The 19,331-nt window shown below is 45.3% G+C and overlaps 2 long non-coding RNA genes across 3 annotated transcripts in view; one reads left to right on the top strand and one right to left on the bottom strand.

The window, feature by feature from the left end:
* Positions 1-2,359, top strand: part of LOC138146056 (uncharacterized) — a 45,619-nt gene extending 43,260 nt beyond the window's left edge. Inside the window, exons 3-4 of the long non-coding RNA XR_011164374.1 lie at positions 33-177; positions 1,642-2,359. This is a non-coding gene — a long non-coding RNA (uncharacterized lncRNA). The remainder of the gene's footprint in view (positions 1-32; positions 178-1,641) is intronic.
* A 3,677-nt stretch (positions 2,360-6,036) lies between these two features.
* Positions 6,037-19,118, bottom strand: LOC138146044 (uncharacterized). Of its 2 annotated transcripts, none has more exons than XR_011164373.1 (3): positions 18,725-19,118; positions 17,841-17,957; positions 6,037-6,400 (listed from the first exon to the last, which is right to left on the bottom strand). It is a non-coding gene; the product is annotated as an uncharacterized lncRNA (long non-coding RNA). The 2 variants fall into 2 exon arrangements; XR_011164372.1 differs by having other exon boundaries at positions 17,841-17,960; positions 18,725-19,117.
* Positions 19,119-19,331: the final 213 nt, after the last annotated feature.

Here is a 19,331-nt window from a genome sequence, read left to right as displayed (position 1 = left end):
TTACTATTCCCTGATTTCTCATGAACACATAGATGTTTAAAGGGAAGTGCCCCAGGAGAATAGCCACCTTCCTGCAAACACTTTGAAGACTGCTGGAGGAAGCTTGTTGGCTGACTGCTGGATGGATAATGTGCCTTATTTCCAAGACCATAAAACAGAAGTACAGTTTCCTGGCAGGTGGGTTTCTATGTAATTATGTATTTCTTTATCAGTGTCTTTTTATTTAATTTACAAATGTTCAATTGGTGCATTTCGCCTTAATATTACTATTATTTTTGCAAATGTGTCCCACTCATCTCCAAACCGGACCTTCCCTTGTGAAAAGGAAAATCAAGTTGGCTGTAAGACGACATCTGACAACACATTCACTATTCCGCCCTGGTACACATTTCTGCCTCAAGGTGCAGAAGGAAGGAAAGAAGGAAGGAAGGGAGGGAGGAAGGAAGGAAGGAAGGAAAGAAGGAAGAGAGGGAGGAAGGGAGAAAGGAAGGAAGGAAGAGAGGAAGGAATGAAGGGAGAAAGGAAAGAAGGAAGAGAGGAAGGAAGGGAGGGAGGGAGGGAGGGAGGAAGGGAGGGAGGGAGCAAGAAAGAGAGGAAGAAAAATTGAGCAAAACAAGTCCACACATTTGTCATGCCTGAAAATGTGTGTCTCTTTCTCTACCTTGGCTTCATCACTTCTCTGTCCAGAGGTGGGTCTTCTGGCAGCATCACAGGCCCTCTGCAGTCAGGGTGGGTCACTATGTTTGACCAAATGATTCTAGTGGGGGAGCCATGGTCCCTGCCCATGACTGACAATCCATTAGTTAAGTGCCTACTATGCACTATGCAGGGGTAGTGTGGAGTGGAGGGGGAGCTGGATTCAGAGCTAGGAACACCTGGCTTCCAGTAACACCTAGATCACCTACTGTGTGTGACAACAGGCAAGCCACCTGATCTCTCAGCGTAAGGCTGTAGGTTGCAGACAAATTGCCGATCAGAATCACTGAAGGGAGCTCCCTCATCTGGGAATACCCTATGCCAATGAAATCACAGGTGGGCAGTGGGTAGAGCCTGAGCTTCAGCCACTTACTAGCTGTAGGATCCTGGGCAAATCTCATCTCTCTGCATCAGTTTCCTCATTGGTAAAATAATGCTAATCACAACATCTATCTCCCAGGGTTGTTGTGAAATAATAGGTGTGCATCCCTTAGCACTGTGACTGGTACATAGTAGTGTTCAAAGGACAATTCTTTGTTTGGGCTTTTGCTTTGATTAATGAAACAAAACTCTGGATAAAGAGAATTAAAAGGAGCATATTAAATATGGTAATGTAGCAACATGTTGGACAGGCTGATGGCTGCAAGATGGAGTCAGTTTTTATTGATAACTTTTGTAATGAGATGAAGACGGTTCTGAAAGGTCTGGTCAGTAAAAGGGGATGGGTCAGTGCCTCTCGGCTCCTCCCCAAGGTAGCAAGTAGGCCACAATTTCCAGGTACAAATGGTGGGGGTGAGTTATTAAGTTATGGCTATCAGCTGCAGACGCCTTCCCCAGCACTGACTGACAAGCAGGTCCAGGAACACTGTGCCCCTGAGTCATCCTGCCTTTCAGAAGCAGATGCTTACTGAACGATCTTTCCCTCTCCTTTTTCTTTTCCTCTAGGCAGGATGTTGGACTGCCTGGATCTCCATCCACTCCACACTGTCTCTGCACGGCACACAGTAGGCACTTAAATGATGGATTGTCAGTCATAGGCAGGGACCATGGCTCCTCCACCAGAATCATCTGGTCAAACACAGTGACCCACCTTGACTCCAGAGGACCCTGGAGAGGACAGGTGATTCATCCAAGGTATAGACTGAGGCAGACAGTTTCAGGCATGACAAACGTCGAAAGCCACAGGACAGAGTAGAAAAATGAGATTGTCAGATGCAGACTTTGTAACGAGTCAGATGCAGTCAACAGGCATTAATTTAGTACCCTGTGCCAGGTCCTGTGCTAAGTACTAGGGATCCAAAGAAAGAGAGAATCAGTCTCACCCCTCAGGGAGCTCACATTCTAATGGGGGGTTCAGCATCATACAAATGATTGTATACAGATAAGATGCGCACAGAATAAACTGGAAATAACCCACAGAGAGAAGCCACTGAGATTAATGAGGCCTGGCAGAGGCTTCTGATGGAAATCCATGCTTTAGCTGAGACTTGATGGACTCCAGGGGAGGCAGAAACTCGGGGAAGAGTAAAGTATGCTCAGAAATGGGGACCAGCTGGACCCAGCTGGAAGAAGGCAGGGGGCAGGATCAGGATTGCTGGTTTCTCCACATTCCCCATCACAGAACTTAGTGCTCAGACCACCTGAATAGGGCCTGCTCTAAAAATAGAACAAAACAAAACTCAAAAAAACCTCCTGGTCTTATGTCTTACTGTTTGCCCTCTTGGCTATTACCAGTCCGGTTTCTGGTGAAGTCATGGGTGAGGATGGGAGGATGGGGGTGGGGAATTGGGGGGTGGGAGGATGAGGGGATGGGGCAGAGGTGAGGGACTTGGGGTAGAGTGGGGATGGGAAAGTATACAGAGGGGCTGTATGCCTGTCAATACAGAGTGAAATAGCTCTCCCATTGGGACTGGGGTGGCTGAGCTCACCCAAGGAGCGTCCTAGATCTCTCCCAAGGCCCCTGAAGTCTCTAGGGTAGCAGGCTGGGGATAGGGGCATGGGGGAGATGGTCAGCTCCTCTCATGTCTGCTTCTTCCCAGCCTGATTTTCCCTTTAGCAACTTAAACGGGGGTTGGCGTCGTCTGTCTTTTCTCTCGAAGCTGGAAGTAATTTTAGAGTCTGTTGAAACTTGGGCCTCAAGAGCATGAAGAAGAGACTCAGGAAGAGTCCAGAGCCTGACCAGACGGACCAGACGGACCAGACGGACCAGACAGACCAGATGGAGCAAACATGGTCCCACAGCGTCTGGACCATGTTGCTGTCATTTGGTCATTTGTTCAGTCCTGTCTGACTCTTTGGGACCTCTTTTGGGGTTTTCTTGGCAAAGATACTGTAGCGGTTTGCCATTTCCTTCTCCAGTTCATTTTACTGAGGAAACTGAGGCAAACAGGGTGAAGGGACTTGTCCAGGATCACGCAGCTAGTGTCTAAGGCTGGATCTGAACTCATGTCTTCCTGACCCCAGGCCTGTGCCACCTAATCTGGAACATAGTAGAAACTTAATAAATATTTATTGATTCACTGATTGACCCCAGGCAAAGAACCCTTAATAGAGGGATAAAGGATTGGGGAGGCAGCATGACAATGGGAAAAGGGCTGATTTGGAGAGAGAAAGGGACGTTGAGTTGGCCGAGCCCATGTCATGTGTAGGTATGAAGTCAACAGAAAGTGGTCAGGGCAGAAAAACTTGAGGAGGAAGGTGAGAAAGCATCTTGAGCCAAGGTCAGGGAGAGCAGCTGGCTTGGCTCCCAGAGGGGTGAGGGTGAGTGGGCACAGTGCCAATGTGGCTTACTGCCAAGAGTTGTCTTCTAAGAGAGCCCCTTGGGGTTTCTCTGGGCTGCTCCACCTGGGACTGTCTGTCCCCTTCTTAAAGGGCCCCATCTATTGGGGGGCAACATGACTTGCAGAGTAGATTTGGTTTAGGGGTCCTCAGGATTGACTGAAAGGGCAGCGCTAGGCCCTGGGGGGCAGATGGCGGTTCTTTGGGTTATAACTATTTGGTATGTCCCTTGAGGTGCGAGGGGGATAGCACAAAGTGGAGGGAGTGTAGGCCAGTGAAAAGGGTTCTGGATTTGCATTTGGTAGATGTGGGCTCCAGTTTGAACTCTGCCACTTGCGAGCTGTGTGACTTGGCCTGGTCATTTAATTTCTCTGGGTCCAAGCAAGGTTCCTCATCTGTGAAATGAAAATGTGATGAACTTTCAGATCCTCCTAGCTCTGCGAGCCTATGAACACAGGCATGACTTCCCTACAGAGGGATCCCTACCTGGATGACTGCTAGAGCTCAGAAAGTTACTTATAAAGCACTTTCTGTATGCCAGGCACTGGGCTAAGTGCTGGGGATACAAAAAAGGCAAAAGACAGTTCCTGTCCTCAGTGAGCTCACAGTCTAATGGGGGAGACTACACGCAAACAACTATGTACAAATAAGGCATATTTGGGATAAATAGATAACAAATTGCATAGATAAGTAGAAAATCAACAGAGGGCAGGCACTGGAATGAAGAGAGATAAATAGCAAACAGATACAGCTGAATTACCCACCACCAGCTGATAACTCAATACCCTTTCTCCTTCTTGAATATTCTTTGCAAACCACAGGGGCCACAGCATGATTAAACTTTCATGGCAGATGTCTTCTTGCAATGTGCAGAACAGCACTTGAGAATTTGTTTTTAAAAATATCATAATATCTAGATTCCAATAAAATTGGTTTTTCTAATCTACATTTTGTTTTCTGCGTTTTAAAACAAAATTCTGGCCCCCACCAGACTGCCAGTGGATCCATTTTATAAAAAAAGTTTTGGAGCTCCTGGAGTCAAGTTTTGAGCAGGGGAGCTTAGGACTTGATCAGAAACTTGGAGCTAATATATCAATTGTCTGAAGCTCCTCAAAGGACTGTTTCACTCATTGCTTTTGTGTCCTCAGTGCCTAGCACAGTGCTTTTGACATAGTAGGTACTTAATTAATGTTTGTTGATTGATGGATCTGTCAAATTCATTCACTTGATTCAGGGGTCATTGTTTGGGACTTGGATTATACGTGAAGGACTCTGAGCCTCTTAGCTTGATGTGAATATCCCTGTAAGGAATCAGGGATGATTTGACTGGCTTAGAGAATGTGTATCAGAGATTCCTTTTTGTTCAGTCCTTTAGTCTTCTTGAATTCTTCATGGTCTGTATGGAGTTTTCTTGGCACAGATATTGGAATGCTTTGTCATTTCCTTCTGCAGTATGTTAAGAGGTTAAGTGACTTGGCCAGGGTCATTTGGCTGAGTGTCTGAGGATGGATTTGAGCTCAGGTCTTCCTGACTCCAACCCCAGTGATGAGGCACTCATCTGCCAATCTTTTTATACTGGACTTCTAAAAGGGGGCAGGCCGATCTGTCAGAGTTGGAGATGCGTAGAGAGAGCCGAAGCAATTTGGAGACAAGAGACCTGAATGGATTTTGGTCTCTGGGGGGCAAAGGTTTCCTGGCTCCTGAGGGATACCTTCTTTTCCCTTTTTCAGATTCAGAGTTGGTAGCTGTGGAGCCTCTTGGTCCAGGAGATGGCAACAGCTGGGGGGAGGGAATGGAGGCATAGCAGCAAGAATTGCTAGAATCTAGATTTTGGGAAGAATGTCAAGGATTCCTGGACCAAGAATGTGCATCTAGCCCTGAAGGTAAAGGAAAAGTAAGTCATGATACGAAAGAGCAAGATCTGCATTTTGCCTCTTGGCTTTATTTCCATTTATTGTGATAGCACAGATCTGATAGGGTCAGGGCTGCCTCTTTAGCAACAGAGTTTGTTTTCCCTCTGGGGAGAATCCTAATCCTTACTGTACTCTAAGGTTTACTGTACCAAACAACTCCAGTCTAATATGGGCTCCTGAGGCAGAGAGCCCTCTATTATTCTCTAGTAACTTCTAATTAATTTACTTCATGGAGGAGCCCTCAAGGTAGCACTGTAAGGCAGAAGCCTTTTATAGATTTTTGGCAGAACTCATTAGAATGTTGGTATTTGGCCAAAAATAATTTTCATTTTTTTTATTGGCTACAATGAGCTTTCATGTTGTTTTGAATTTTCTGTGAGGTGAACTAAAGGCTGTCCTATTTCTGATATGCATTGTTACCTTGAGTGCTTATATTAGAACTAAAGGCCCATTTAACCACAATTTGTGGAGACTTAGGTATAAGCTATGTTCTAAGGTTTCCCAAAGAAATTCTAACCAGGGATAAAATAAGCCAGAAATACAATTTTTGAGCAGCCCCAAAGATTGAATCTGGTGTATATAAACTAGGTTATGGGGTTAGGGTCATTGGCAGGCCTAGTGATGATTACATCAAGCTCTGACATACCCAAAGAGTTCAACCTTTTTATTTATCAGGAAAAACCAAAATGGTGAAGGATACTTATTGGCCAGATTATAGTATGCCACTGGGGATGTAATCTTCTATAGGACTGGTCCATCAGTACTTTGGAAGGACAGAACCAATGAACAAGGAGCTGGGTCTAGCACTGAATAGGAGGAGGAGAGCGTGTTGGATTTGAGAAATCAGGTAATGTTTCCAGCATCCTCAGGCTTCTCTCTGAAATAAAACCCCAACTTTTAAAAAACACCAGTTCTTCCAGTGATTCTCTATACAGGTCTGGGGGTATGGAGGCACGCTCTGCCTCCATGTCTGGCTCACGGAGCACCATCAAAGAATCCAAATTGCAAGTGGCCTAAAGGGCAAAGGAGAGAATAGTGGTGTATGTAAATAAGCTGGTACCACAGAACCAAAGATGACTTATTTGTACAAAATGGGGGGGGGGGAGTACTGTCCAAAGGATGCTGGGAATTGAGCCAATCCTATAGCAGGGGCAAAAGATAAAAGGTGGATTGCAAGGTATCCAGGTAATTGTACCTTACCTAAAGGAAAGCACCTTGGCTGTGTTGGGTGCCCCCAACTCCCAGGATTGGTGGAAGGACATGAATACAAGTCTCACAGGATGACAAAATGTGGGGTTTCTGTGTATACCAGCCTAGAGAGAACCCATCCACACCAATGACACTGAAGTCATTGCAGAAGGAAAGCACAGTTTACAAAGGCTTTTTCACCACCATTATATCATCCAATAAAGCAAAAGCATATACAGCAATTTTAAGTTTTGTCCAGACCTGTCTTCAAAAAATTGTGGTTAGTGACTCACATTAATAGAGGGTCTGAAATAATGTACTATTGTAATAACTTCCTAATTGGTGACCCTGTTTCCTCTCTCTCTCTCTAATCCATTGTCTCTCCTCTCCCTAATCCATCCCCCTTCTACACAGATGCCAAAATAGTCTGTGAAGACACAGGCTTGAGCACGCCACACCCTTACTTGAAAGCTTCCAGTAGCACCTGCACGGGCAACAACTCATGCAATTGTCAACTTCATGGATTGTTGTTTAAGGTTATTCAGAATTGGATTCCAGTCTCCTGTTTTAGATCGATTTAATACTAATGTTGATCTTTCAGCCCTTCTGGGTCAATGCTCTTCCATGTATGTGACAGCCTGCCCCCATGTCTGGAATGCATTCCCTTCTCACTTATGCCTCTTAGCTCCTCCCTCAGTAAAATGCAAACTCAATCCCATTGGTGTAGCACTGTTACTTGCATGTGGTAAGTGATTAATAGATGCTTGCTGAATAAATTAACAACCTTTATCTCACACTCCTCTCCTTCACACTCTACTGGATTAGTAGTAGTTAGTCTCTGAACCAGAAATTCCATCTCCCACCTGTGGGCATTTGCTCAAGTCATTGCCCACACTTGGAAGACACTGCCTTTCATCTCTCCTCCTAACAATGTCTTTCCTTCGAGGCACCTCCTCCATGAATCTCCCCCAGTGAATGCTGTTCCTCTCTTCTTTGAGGGTGGCTGTAGAGGGCAGTATGGCTTAGTGGATTGAGTGCTAGGCTTGGGGGCAGAAAGATCTGGATTTGACTCCTGATCCTGACACTGACTAGCTATGTAACTATGGGACAGTCATTTCACCCCTGAGTCTTAGTTTGCTCATCAGTGAAATAGGGATAACTGCCTATCGTACCTCGCAGGGTTGTTGTGGGGTTAAGATTCACAGAAAGCCCTTTGAAAATCTCAGAGCACCCCAATAGATCAGCTATTACTGTTCAATCAAGCCCTGTTAGGGGGGTAAAGGGAGCACGGGAAGATTTGGAGTCCGTAGTTCATTTTTTCTCTTTGTCTTATACAGTTCTCATTACAGTTTTGGTAAATCAGTGTAACACATTTTCCCCTTCTAGGTGGCAACCTTCTCACTGTTCTCTTTCTTTATATTGTCAATTACCCTGGGAACTAAGGCTCTGACAGCTTCCAGGAGATAGCCCGAGTTTAATTTGTAAATGCACAAAGTGATTGAGATGTGGTATGGAATGTGGGGTTTGGAGAATAGCAAGATGCCATTTTTGTTGAAAGATAGAATAAGGGACGTGTCATAATTAGAAATTAACTTGGAAAAACAGGTCATGAAGGGCTTCAAATGCCAAACTGCCTTTTGCATTTTATCTTAGATGTGATAGGGAGCCATTGAAGTTTCATGAGCAGGGGAGTGATGGTCATATCTTTGCTTTGGAAATATCAGTTTGGCAGCTGTGTGAACTCTAGATCGGGAGGAGAGACTAGAAGCAAAGAGACAAATGAGGAGTCTATCGCAATAGTCAAGAGAGACGTGATGGGGTTGGAATTAGCCATGTGCATGAATGGAGAGGAGGGATGGTGGGTGATGAAATCAATGAGTCTGGATCCACTAACTGGATCTGGGAGGTGAGACAGATGGGAGATTGGAGGAGAAGTCTGAGATCCTGAATCCGGGGGACAACAGATGGGGGTGTCCTTAACAGAAACAGGAAATCTGGAAGAGGGGCAGGTTTGGGGAAGGGCCCAGGGAGAAGGTAGTGAGCTCTGTTTTGGAAGTGTAGAGTTTGACTTTCACAGAGAACATCCAGACGGTGATGTCCAGGTGGCAATTGGAGATGTGAGTCTGGAGCTCAGAGAAATGAAGGTTGGATATTTAGAAATGGGAAGCAACTGTAGAGAGAAGATAATTGAATCAAAGGGAACATATGAAATCAGAGTCAAGTCAGCAAGTGTTTACTAAGTACCTACTATGTTTTAGGCACTGTTCTAATTGCCAGGCATATAAAGAAAGACAAAAAAATAGTCCATTCTTCTTTTAAAGTGCTCCTTCCTTCCTTCCTTCCTTCCTTCCTTCCTTCCTTTCTTTCTTTCTTTCTTTCTTTCTTTCTTTCTTTCTTTCTTTCTTTCTTTCTTTCTCTTCCTTCCTTCCTTTCTCTCTCTTTCTTTCTTTTCTTCCTTCTTTCCTTTCTCTTTCTTCCTTCCTTTCTATATAGATAGATATTTGCATATATATGTGTCTATCTATATGGACATACAGTAAATAGAAAGGAATGAGTGGAGAGAAGCAACTAAGATTAAGGAGAGAAAGTGCATAAAGGAAGAAAAAAAAGGGACCCAATTATAAGTCTTGTAGGATACCCACAGTTAGGGAGTGGCATAAGGATAAGGACCCAGCAAAGTGAATTGGTAGGAATAGTCAGACAGGAGGGGGAGGTATCATAAAAACTCAGAAAAAGTAGAGAGGATCCAGAAAGAGAGGGGATGCAAAGGATGCAGAGAAGTCAAAAAGGATGAATACTGAGGGAAAGGCAGTTGTATTTAGCAAGTAAGAGATCATTAGCCCAAGAGTCAAGGGGACCCGAGTAAATCTAGCTTTAGACTCTTACTAGCTGTGTGACCCTGGGCAAGTCACTTAACCCCGATTGCCTTTGAGGAACAAAAAGCAAACAAAAAAGATATCATTAATAATCTTGGTGAGAGCAATTTCAGGGAGAGAGGTAGGGTCAAAAGACATATAACAAGGCGGGGGGGAAGTGAGTGGAAGGTGAGGAAGTTGAAAAAACATGTATAGAGCCAGGTAGTAAGCACCAGAGTTAAAATGTGAACCTAAATCTCTCCTGACTTCAGATACTGGTGCTTCCTGACACCATCAGAGACACTGCTTACCTGACCATTGAATTCTTTATAATCAGTGGTCTTCTCCTGACATAAACACGCTTACTTCAAAGCCCAGCCCTAATACCACCTCCTTCAGGAAGCCTTCCCTGATTACTTCAGCTGGACTCGGTCTAGGTACAAATTAACCATGTGGCTCCCCTCATGCAACTCCCGTGGCTCTTTATTGCTTCTGGGATAAATACTCTGGTTTGCTTTGAAGGCCTTTCTCAATATGGCCCCTGACCTCATTGAACATAACTCCCCTCACTCCATGACCAGCCCAACTGTTCTCTCTCTTCCTCACTCACAGCTCCAGCTTCTGTCTCTGTGTCTCGGTGTTAGCCATTTCCTTTGCTTAGAATGCACTTCTTTTTTACTGATACCTCAGATAGTCCCTCTCCTCCTCCGAGACACAGCTCGAGCCTCATCTTCTGTATGGAGCCTTTTCTGATCCCATCCACCCCATTCTCTCACTCCCAAACTACCTGGTATTTTTTCTCTTTATATTTATTCTCTAAATACTTCTATATATCTTTGTGAGTCTGTGAGTCAGTCAATGAGCATTTGGTACTCTGTTAAGTGCTGGGGATGCAAGGAAAGGCAGAAACATTTCCCGCCCACAAGAAGATCATAGTTGATGAGAGAGACACACTTGAAAATGATTAGTTACGTGCAAGGCACATGCAGAGTAAATGGGAGGGTATCTCAGAGGGCAAAGCGCTAGTGAGCATTTGGAGCTTCTGGGACATGGGGTTAAGGGGAAGGGAAGATATGGAAAGGCCTCCTGGAGACAGTTCCAATGGAACGGAATCCTGGGAAGCCAGAAGGAGGGACAGACGGTGCAGACACAGAGAAATGGGATGGAATGCCACCCTCTATCCAGAGGAGCCGTAATTAGGCCAATGTGGTTGGATTGTAGAGTGTCTGGAAGGGACAAAGTGTAAGAAGATGGGAAAGGTCGTGTACCGGTGGTGTTTAAGCAAACCGATCAAATTATCCTAGCCTTCTTAAGGTGGGAGTGAGGGGATCAATATGCTAAGCCTCGATACATTAGATAGGTGAGAATTCTAGGTGAAATTCTCTTTGGAATCAATCAATTATAGAGTTTAGACTAAGAGCAAAAAAGTCTTTGGTTAATTGAGATGTCAATCTCAATTTAAGGGCAGTTAGGTGGTATAGTACAGCGATGGACCTGGATTCAGAAAGACTCATCTTTTTGAATTCAAATCTGGCCCCAAACACTGACTCATTGACCCTGGGCAAGTCTCTTAACCTTGTTTGCCTCAGTTTCCCCATCTGTAACAATGAGCTGGAGAAGGAAATGACAAACTACTACAGTGCTTTTGCTAAGAAAACCCTAAATGGAGCCACAAAAAGTTGGACACAACTGAAATGATTGAACAACAACAGTTGAGATGTCTTTGAAACCCTTTGGATGAACCAGAGCCATCTTGGACCAGTAAATTTTGAGATTGTTTGAGGGAGTGAATGAATGAATTAATGAAATGAATGAATAAATGAAAAACCTTAGCAAACTTTTGGAGAAATTTAGCATTCCACAGATCAATATAATTCTCTTTGGTACTTCATTATTCTCTATTATTTTTAGATAGCCTCTCAGGTCCCTTCCAACTCATTGATTTTATGATTTTTTTCTAACTGACCAAGTAAATTCCAATTTTACCACTAGAGGGCAAAGTCATACTACTAATCCCCATGCTGGAATGTAAACCCACAAAAGATTGAATCACAGAATCTGAGTTGTAATTAGTCAGTTAGGCAATCAGTGGGCATTTATTAGTCCTTAATATTATTTTATATATGTAATATACAACATATTGTATGTAATAGTATATTATATATAATAATAATAAATCCTTAATGAGGTGCCCAACACTTCGGGGGGATACATGGATAAAAATGTACCAGTCCTTGCCTCGAAGGAGCTCACGTTTACTCACTTTTATCTAATCTATCATGGATACCACACTTTTACCTAAGTGAGAATCCCTCCTATAATATTTATGACAAGTGCTCATCCAAATTCTGCTTAGAGACATCTAGTGAGGGGAAATTCACAGAATCAGAGAATCCTTGACGGGGAAGGGACCTTGGAGGTCAGCCAGACCAACCCAGATGAGAACAAGAATTGTGGTCATCCAACTTGACCTCCAGCAAGGGTGACCCTCTACCTCCAGGGGCAGCCCATTCCACTTTGGTCAACTCTACCCATTGGGAAATTTTCCTTAAATGTTAAGTCTACATTTGCATCTTTGTAACTTCACTTATTGGTCCTACTTCTGCCCTCTAGGACCACGGAAAACAAATCTGATTCTTCTTCCATATGCTTTCCTTTCTGATACTTAAAGGCAACTAGCATGTCTTTCTTGAGTCTTCTCTTCTCAAATTTACTACCGTTGAAGGCAGTAGGGTGCAATTGAAAGAATATGGGTTTAGCTTTAGAAGACCTGTTCCAAATTCTAGCCGTTCACTTGACTTCTTGTATAATCCTGGACTGGCCACTCACCTCTGCAAGCCTCAGCTTCCTCAAGTGGAAAATGAAGAAGTGGAATTAGGTCACCTATAGAGTCCTTTCCAGCTTAAATCATGCTCTAAGGCAACCATTCCTCATCTCTTAGTGCTAACTGAGTCTAAATGTACATATTTGCTTGTGTCTATTCTTCTTAGTTCTAGGGACCAAGCAGAGCAAGATCAGTCTTGTTTTCTGCCTCATAGTCTTCTGTATAGTTGAAGACAGCTGTCAATATCCAGTACTCCCCATTTACCTTCCATCCCCATCCTAATCTCTTTTCCTGACTAACCATTCCCAGTTCCCCAGGGTCTTCACCATCTCCATCGTTCTTCTCTGAATTCTTTCTAGCTCGCCCATGTCCTTCCTCAGATGTAGGATTCTTAGTCCTCTCCCTCAGGATCCATACCTGGGTGTTGGTCTCCCCAAAGCACACATGGCACCCAGCCCCGAATCCATGGGATCCAGGGTCTTCCTTATCCAAGTATAGCTTTGGGTTTCAGCTCATGGGATGGAGCCCCAGGGGCATAACCTACTGTCTTGTCCTTGCATGGGGGACAGAGGTAGAGTGTGGAAGACTCTACTTTGAGAGTGGGAGACTTAAAAACAAGAGGAATTCCAATGGGGAGGGTAGTTTGAAGGAAATATGATCATTGCAATTTGCTTGGAAGCAGGAAGAGAAATGGAATGGCCTCTTGGAGTCTTTTACAGCTGGAAAATCCTATGATCAAAGACACCTCATCATCATGTAGTTCCCTTGTTCATTATTAGTGTCTCTTTATTTCTCCCATGTCTCTCTCCCCCTACTTCTGCCTCCCTCCCCCTGCCTTTGTGTCCATCTGTTTCTGTCTGACATCCTCACTATTTCTTTGTCATTATCTTTTGCTCTTTCTGTCATATTCTCTTTGACCTGGAAACTGTTTCTTTTGTCTCTGCCTCTTCTGTCTCTGCCACAAGACTCACACAGAGGACACATTGTGCTCAGCTACAGGTCCCCTCCAGCCAACTGGCACCACTCCAGGGGGAAGGCAGGCTGCAGGTTATCCTTAGGATTTAGGTTGGAAAGATGAAGGTTGCCATATTTAACTTCCTTCCTATTTCTCAATATCCCAAATTCAATTTCTTTACTACTGAGTGAATGGGGAAATGTAACAACTTGCTGTAAAATATCATTAGACAGACTAAGGGATGGGGGTGAAGTGGCTGGACAGGGATTTGACTGGGGAGAAAACAGTCTCTTTAAATCCTTCCCCCAACATGGACTGAGGAGCTGAAATAAGCCAGGATTTTCAGTTACTGCTGTCAATGGCCATGGCTAAGATAACACAGGACTAGGAGAAGTCAATGATGGATCAAAAACTACTGCTATTACTACTACTACTACCAGCACTACTGCTGCTGCTGGTAATACTCATTTTAACCACTAGAGGTGCTACTGGCCAGTGGCCTGATCCTGTTCAATAAAGAAGCTAGTCACAAGTTCACCCAAGTGTTTGTGTACTGTATGTAACATCAGAGGGCATCTAAGGTGGGATTGCCAAGCTTTCTACAGCTCTTAGAAATATGACTATCTCTTTGGAACTATTAAAGCTCAAAATTGCACTAAGATTTTTTTAACATGTGCATGTTAATGTGTATATGTGTATGTGTGTGAACATAGACACAAATATATATGTCCATAATATATAATCACACAATACATATATGACTATATATATGCACACACATACTATGTACATGAGAAATATTTATATCTGTATCTATCTATCTATCTATGTAGCCATCTATCTTATCTATCTACACATGGGTAGATAGAATTCCTTTCTTTCCTTATGGAGATATATAGTAAAGGACTATATGTGTATATACATAAATAACATTAAATTAAATGAAATAATATATGCAAAATGCTTTGTAAACCTTAAGGCACTATATAAATGCTAGCTATTATGATTGTTATATAGATCTTTACTCATAACCACAAAAGAAAGGTAAAAAGACAAAATACAATAAACAATTCCCCTAGGCCAGGAGTTAAGAGAGTACAGTATGTGTGCTAAGTTTTGAATCTCTCCCCAACTGCTGCAGGGAGGGGAGAGGTTGGCCGCTTCCTGGTCTAAAAGCTAAGGGATGGAATTCTCATTTCAGAGAATTCTATTGTTGTTTATCTATAGATAAATAATATAATAATATAAATAAAATCTATATAGAGTTGTCTATCTGGGGTTCTTTTATGGAAGGACCCTCCACATGGCATTGCTGGCCCAAGATTTCTCAGTCCTGTATCCATGGTCAGAAAAGGACACTCTCATGAATTTCTAGTCTGACTCCATCACCCCCCTTACTCCTTTCAGGCTGGTGTCTGTAATCACTTGCTGACTCCCTCACTCTTCCTCTCTTTGTACTATCCTGGTATGTAAAGCTGAGAGACAGTATTCTGGGCTCCCTCCCCTCCTCTCTTAGGGCACTACCAGGAGGGGGGTTACATAATGCCAATCACAAAAACAATGGTGGACATTTCTACAGGGCTTTAGGGTTTACAAAGTGCTTTACACTTTTTTTCTCCTTTGATCCTTAACTCAATCCCATGGGATACTGAAGGCATTTTTCCCCCTCCATTTTCCAGATGGGGAGACGGAGGATCAGAGAGATTGAGTGATTTGCCCCAGGTCAGTCTATAAGTGTCAGAGGAGGGATGTGGATGAGTCCCACCCAATACTGCCCACACTCTGTTACAGCTGTGTGTTGTGTACTGGTTCTGTGGGAGTCCATCATGTCTCCTCCTTCATTTGTTTTCTCTGAAGTTAGCGCGGGGCCTTTGCCTCACCTGTCAGACGGGGGGATATATTTTCTGTAGGAGGTTATCCTAATGATGATGAAAACAATAACTATCACCTATATATTACTTAAAGTGCTTTACAAAGTACTTTACATAGGTCATCTCCTTTGATCCTCACAATATCCCTGGGAGGTAGGTGCTATTGTGATCCCTATTTTGCCGATGAGGAAACTGACACAGATATAGGCTAGATGACTTGCCCAGGGTCACACAACTAGGAAGTGCCAGAGGCAGGATTTGAACTCAGGACTTTCTGACTTCTTTAAGGCAGATGTGGAGCCTCTCTGCCATCAAATCTCTCAGATGGCACAGGCCATGCCCTTTTCATCACATTGGAGCTCCTTGAAATAAGAGGCTACTGTCTCCCTTGGTAAGGGAAGTTTCCAACTCCCTCTGTATTTCATCTTTCCCAATGCCCATCTCAGGGATGCATCTTCTTCTTTGGGGTAGGAGGTTAGAGCTAGAGGAATGAATACCTGGCCAGGATATGGCCTTTTACTATTGACCAGGCTAGGGAAGCTTCCTACTGGATAGAAAAGAGATGGCCTCCATTCTTTTTTTTTGCTTTTTGGAGGGGGGCAATTGAGGTTAAGTGACTTGCCCAAGGTTTTTTTTCATGTGTGTTAAGTGTCTGAGGTCAGATTTGAATTCAGGTCCTCCTGACTCCAGGGCCGGTACTCTATTCACTGTGCCATCTAGCCGCCCCATGGCCTCCATTCTTGAGGAGTGATGCATGGGCATTGACTTAGGCACCTCTCCTGTACCCATGCTGTCCCTGGCCCATTGCCTGATTCCTGGCCCCATGTGGTAGTGGTGTCACATTGATATTCTTAGACTTTCTGGCATCAGTCTGGAAGGCACTGTCCTGGGAACCAGCCCCAGACACTCTGCTGATGGAGCAGGAAGACTTTGGACAGGAGCTTGTTGCTGGGCTGGGTCCCAGGAAAAAGTGTGGCCTGGTCTGTGTAGTCATGGAAAGCAACTAGACTGGACCACCCCCCTCTTTTCCCCCGTCCAAGTGGGAAAATCCTGGTCTGATGGGGGGGGGGACATAGACCCTGTCCCCGGGTAGCCCCTGGACTGATGGGGGGACACAGACCCTGCCCCCAAGGAGCCCATGATTTTAGGGAGGAAGACACAGGTCCTGCCCCTGGGGAGCCCCTGGTCTGATGAGGATACCAAATCTTCTGGAGGGCAGAAACTATATCCATTTTTGCCTTTGTGTTCCCAGCATCTATTATGCTGCCTGACATACAGTACATGCTTAATAAATACTTGTTGAGTTAAATTGAATAGCACTGAATTGCCCTCCCTGACTTAATGAAAGAGTTGGGAGCATGGGGGTCAGCAGGAGGCTGGTTACTATCCTCCCTCTGTCTAGCTCCTCTGAAGAGAACCATAACCAGCCTGGGCCAATGGGGCTTTTCCTGCAGGTGCCAGCATCTGGCAGGGTGAGTGGGGTAGCAGGCTTCCTTCCCCATGTCTTCCGCTCTCCCTGTGCCATGTGGTGTAGTTGGCAGTGCCTCTCCCGGGCTTGCCACGCCCCAGCCCCAGATGAGGCTAGGCCTGGAGCACCCCTCCTAGCATGGCTGCATCTGCCCTTGTCCCCTGGTGCACCAGGTGAGAAGTGTTCTCTTTCCACTTCTCCCTCTGACCACTGGCCAGTTTCCTTCTCTAGGTCACCCTATCACATGATTCCATCCTTCCCCACCTCTAGACATCAACAAGACATCTGAGAAATTTGAACCGGGGTCATGAGTTGTAAGAAGAAACTGTGAGCAGCCTGGGCTTAGGTGTTGTGTGGGGCCCCCACTAAGCTAGATGCCAAGTTGGTGCTGAGAGTGTGGCCTACCCGAGCAGAGGAGCCCAGTCCTCACTGCCAGGATGAAGGTCTGCACTCTCAGGAGGGTCATAGCACCTGTAAGGGTGATTCACACATGATCTATATGCGGTATATAACTGTGTGTGACTACATATCATATATGGATGTGGAAACAGGCTCAAAGAACCCACAAAGATAAACAGTAGAGCAAGGATTTGAACCCACATCCTTTGACCCTACAGCCAGAGGCAGTTAGGCTGCTCAGCAGATAGACCACTGGGTCAAGAATCAGGAAGACCTGAGTTTGAATCTAACCTCAGACACTTATTAGCTGTGTGACCCCTAGGCAAGGCATTTAGACTGCCTGCCTTAGTTTCCTCATCTGTAAAACGGGGGCGATAATACTGCCTAACTCAGAGGGTTGTTGTGTGGCTCAAATGAGACAATATTTGTGATATGTGCCTGGCGCATAGTAGGTAGTCAGTTAAGGATCGTTTCTTTCTTGTCCTCTGTTGCTTGGTGCTTCTCTGTTCATTCAAGGCCCCCTTTTTATGTCTATTTTATAGCACTGAGGTTAGCAGCTAACATTTCTGTAGAACTTTAAGGTTTGCAAAACGTTGCATATAGTATCTTTTTAAATTCTCACAACAACCCTGTAAAACAGGTACTTGTATTATCACCATTTTACAGCTGAGGAAACTGAGGCTGAGAAACGTTAAATGACTTGCTCAGGGCCACACAGTTAGTATCTAAGGTAGGATTCGTATCTGGGTAGCGGCTCACTCTAATTGACTTTCACTGGTATAAGAATGTTAATGGTAGGATAAACTCCTAGAGTGGGGGCTGGAGGTCAGGGGGGATCACTCTGTTTGGAAGCCAAGGAACCAGCTTTAAATCCTGGCATTGCTGCTTACTACCTTCATGGCCGCGGACTCAGTTTCCTCTTCTGTCAAACGAGGGGCTTAGATGAGATGACTTTGAGGTCTCTTCCAGCTCTGACTCAAAGAGCCTGGACGTCCCTGTTCTCCACTGGTCTGCTAAGGCACAGGACAGAGCTGGGGCCAATGAACAGACGGACTCTGGGTCCCTAGCTTGGCGTTTTGCTGAATCTCTCCAGGTCTGGGGTCAGTTCTCTCCCTCACCCTCAGGGCTTCTCAGGAGTAGGATGTGGCCAGAGTTTTTGGAGGGCAGGGATTCGGTCTTTCCCCTTCGCTTTGGGGGTTCCCTGAACGCAGAGGCTGAATCTCCCCATCAGAATACCTCCCCTCCTCACCAAGAAACTGTAGGTGGGTGGACCCTGTGTCTCCATTGCTTCCCAGGCCCCGCAGTAAGGTGGGAGGATGCTATTTCCCTTCCGTCCGTACACTCCCCCCCCTCCCCCCCTTACTTCTCCTCAGGAGAGGGCTGTGTGGGGCTGAGAAATTCGATACGTGGCATTTCTGTCACCCGGGCGCTGGCACGCCCGAGAAGACTCTATTTCCCCACCCCCACTCCCCACCCCACCCCCTCTGTGCCGACTGGGGCTGTCGGAGACGGGTGAAAGAGATCTGATCTCTGCGGCTTTTAGCGCTCCCTGGGGAAGCGGGGGCCCGATCTCTGCAAAGCGCTATTATTCATTCAGAAGGATCTGGCATACAACCAAACTGGGGAATGCTGCGCAAACAGGCTTCCTATAAGCTACATCCTCTAGGGACGCGCCCATCTGAGCTCTGCCGGGGCTCACCTCGATGCCCCGCACGCCTCTTCCGCAGAATCATGGAAACTCACATCTGAAAGACCAGCCGGTCCAATGATTACCTACCTGATGCACCGAACGTCTAACAACTCCCATGAGTCATCAGTCAGCAGCACCCCTCAGAGACCGCCGCCTCACCACCCCAGCAGACTAGCAGAATGCCGCCCCCACCTAGGCAGACAGCCACTCCCCACCTAGGCAGTCGGCAGCCCCCTCCCCCGAAGACGGTTCTTTTCACTCGCGGAAGGTTCTAAACATTAGGAAACCTTTTCTTACATCGACCCTAAATCTGCACATTCATTAACTTCTCGCTGTTCCTGGTTCTGGCCCCTGGGGCTCAGCAGAGCACAGCTAATCCCTTTTCCATGAGACAGCCACTCCAGAACGCTCCTTCCTTGTCTAGGCTAAACTTTCATTGATCCCCCAAGTGATTTTCTTGGGTGACTTCCCTCCCCTTTTCCTGGCTCTGTTTACCTCCAGTCTCCTTTCTCCCCCTTCCTTCCACCCCCTCCCAAATTTCACAGTGGATTGGGACAAAGCAGACAAAGCAGAGAGAAGTTTCACTCACATGGTTTTGATGGGGAAATCTAATCACATTATAGAGTCTGTAATTGTTACAAGCTGTTGGCTCCAGGCACGGCCTAGGGGCCCCGTGGAATTCTTTGTTTTTTTT

This window comes from Petaurus breviceps, unplaced genomic scaffold (genome assembly GCF_028583685.1).
Source record: "Petaurus breviceps papuanus isolate PSGF00001 unplaced genomic scaffold, PetGlider_PUasm1.0 139, whole genome shotgun sequence".
In the NCBI taxonomy this organism is placed as follows: Eukaryota; Metazoa; Chordata; class Mammalia; order Diprotodontia; family Petauridae; genus Petaurus; species Petaurus breviceps.
This window is presented reverse-complemented; position numbering and strand designations above follow the sequence as displayed.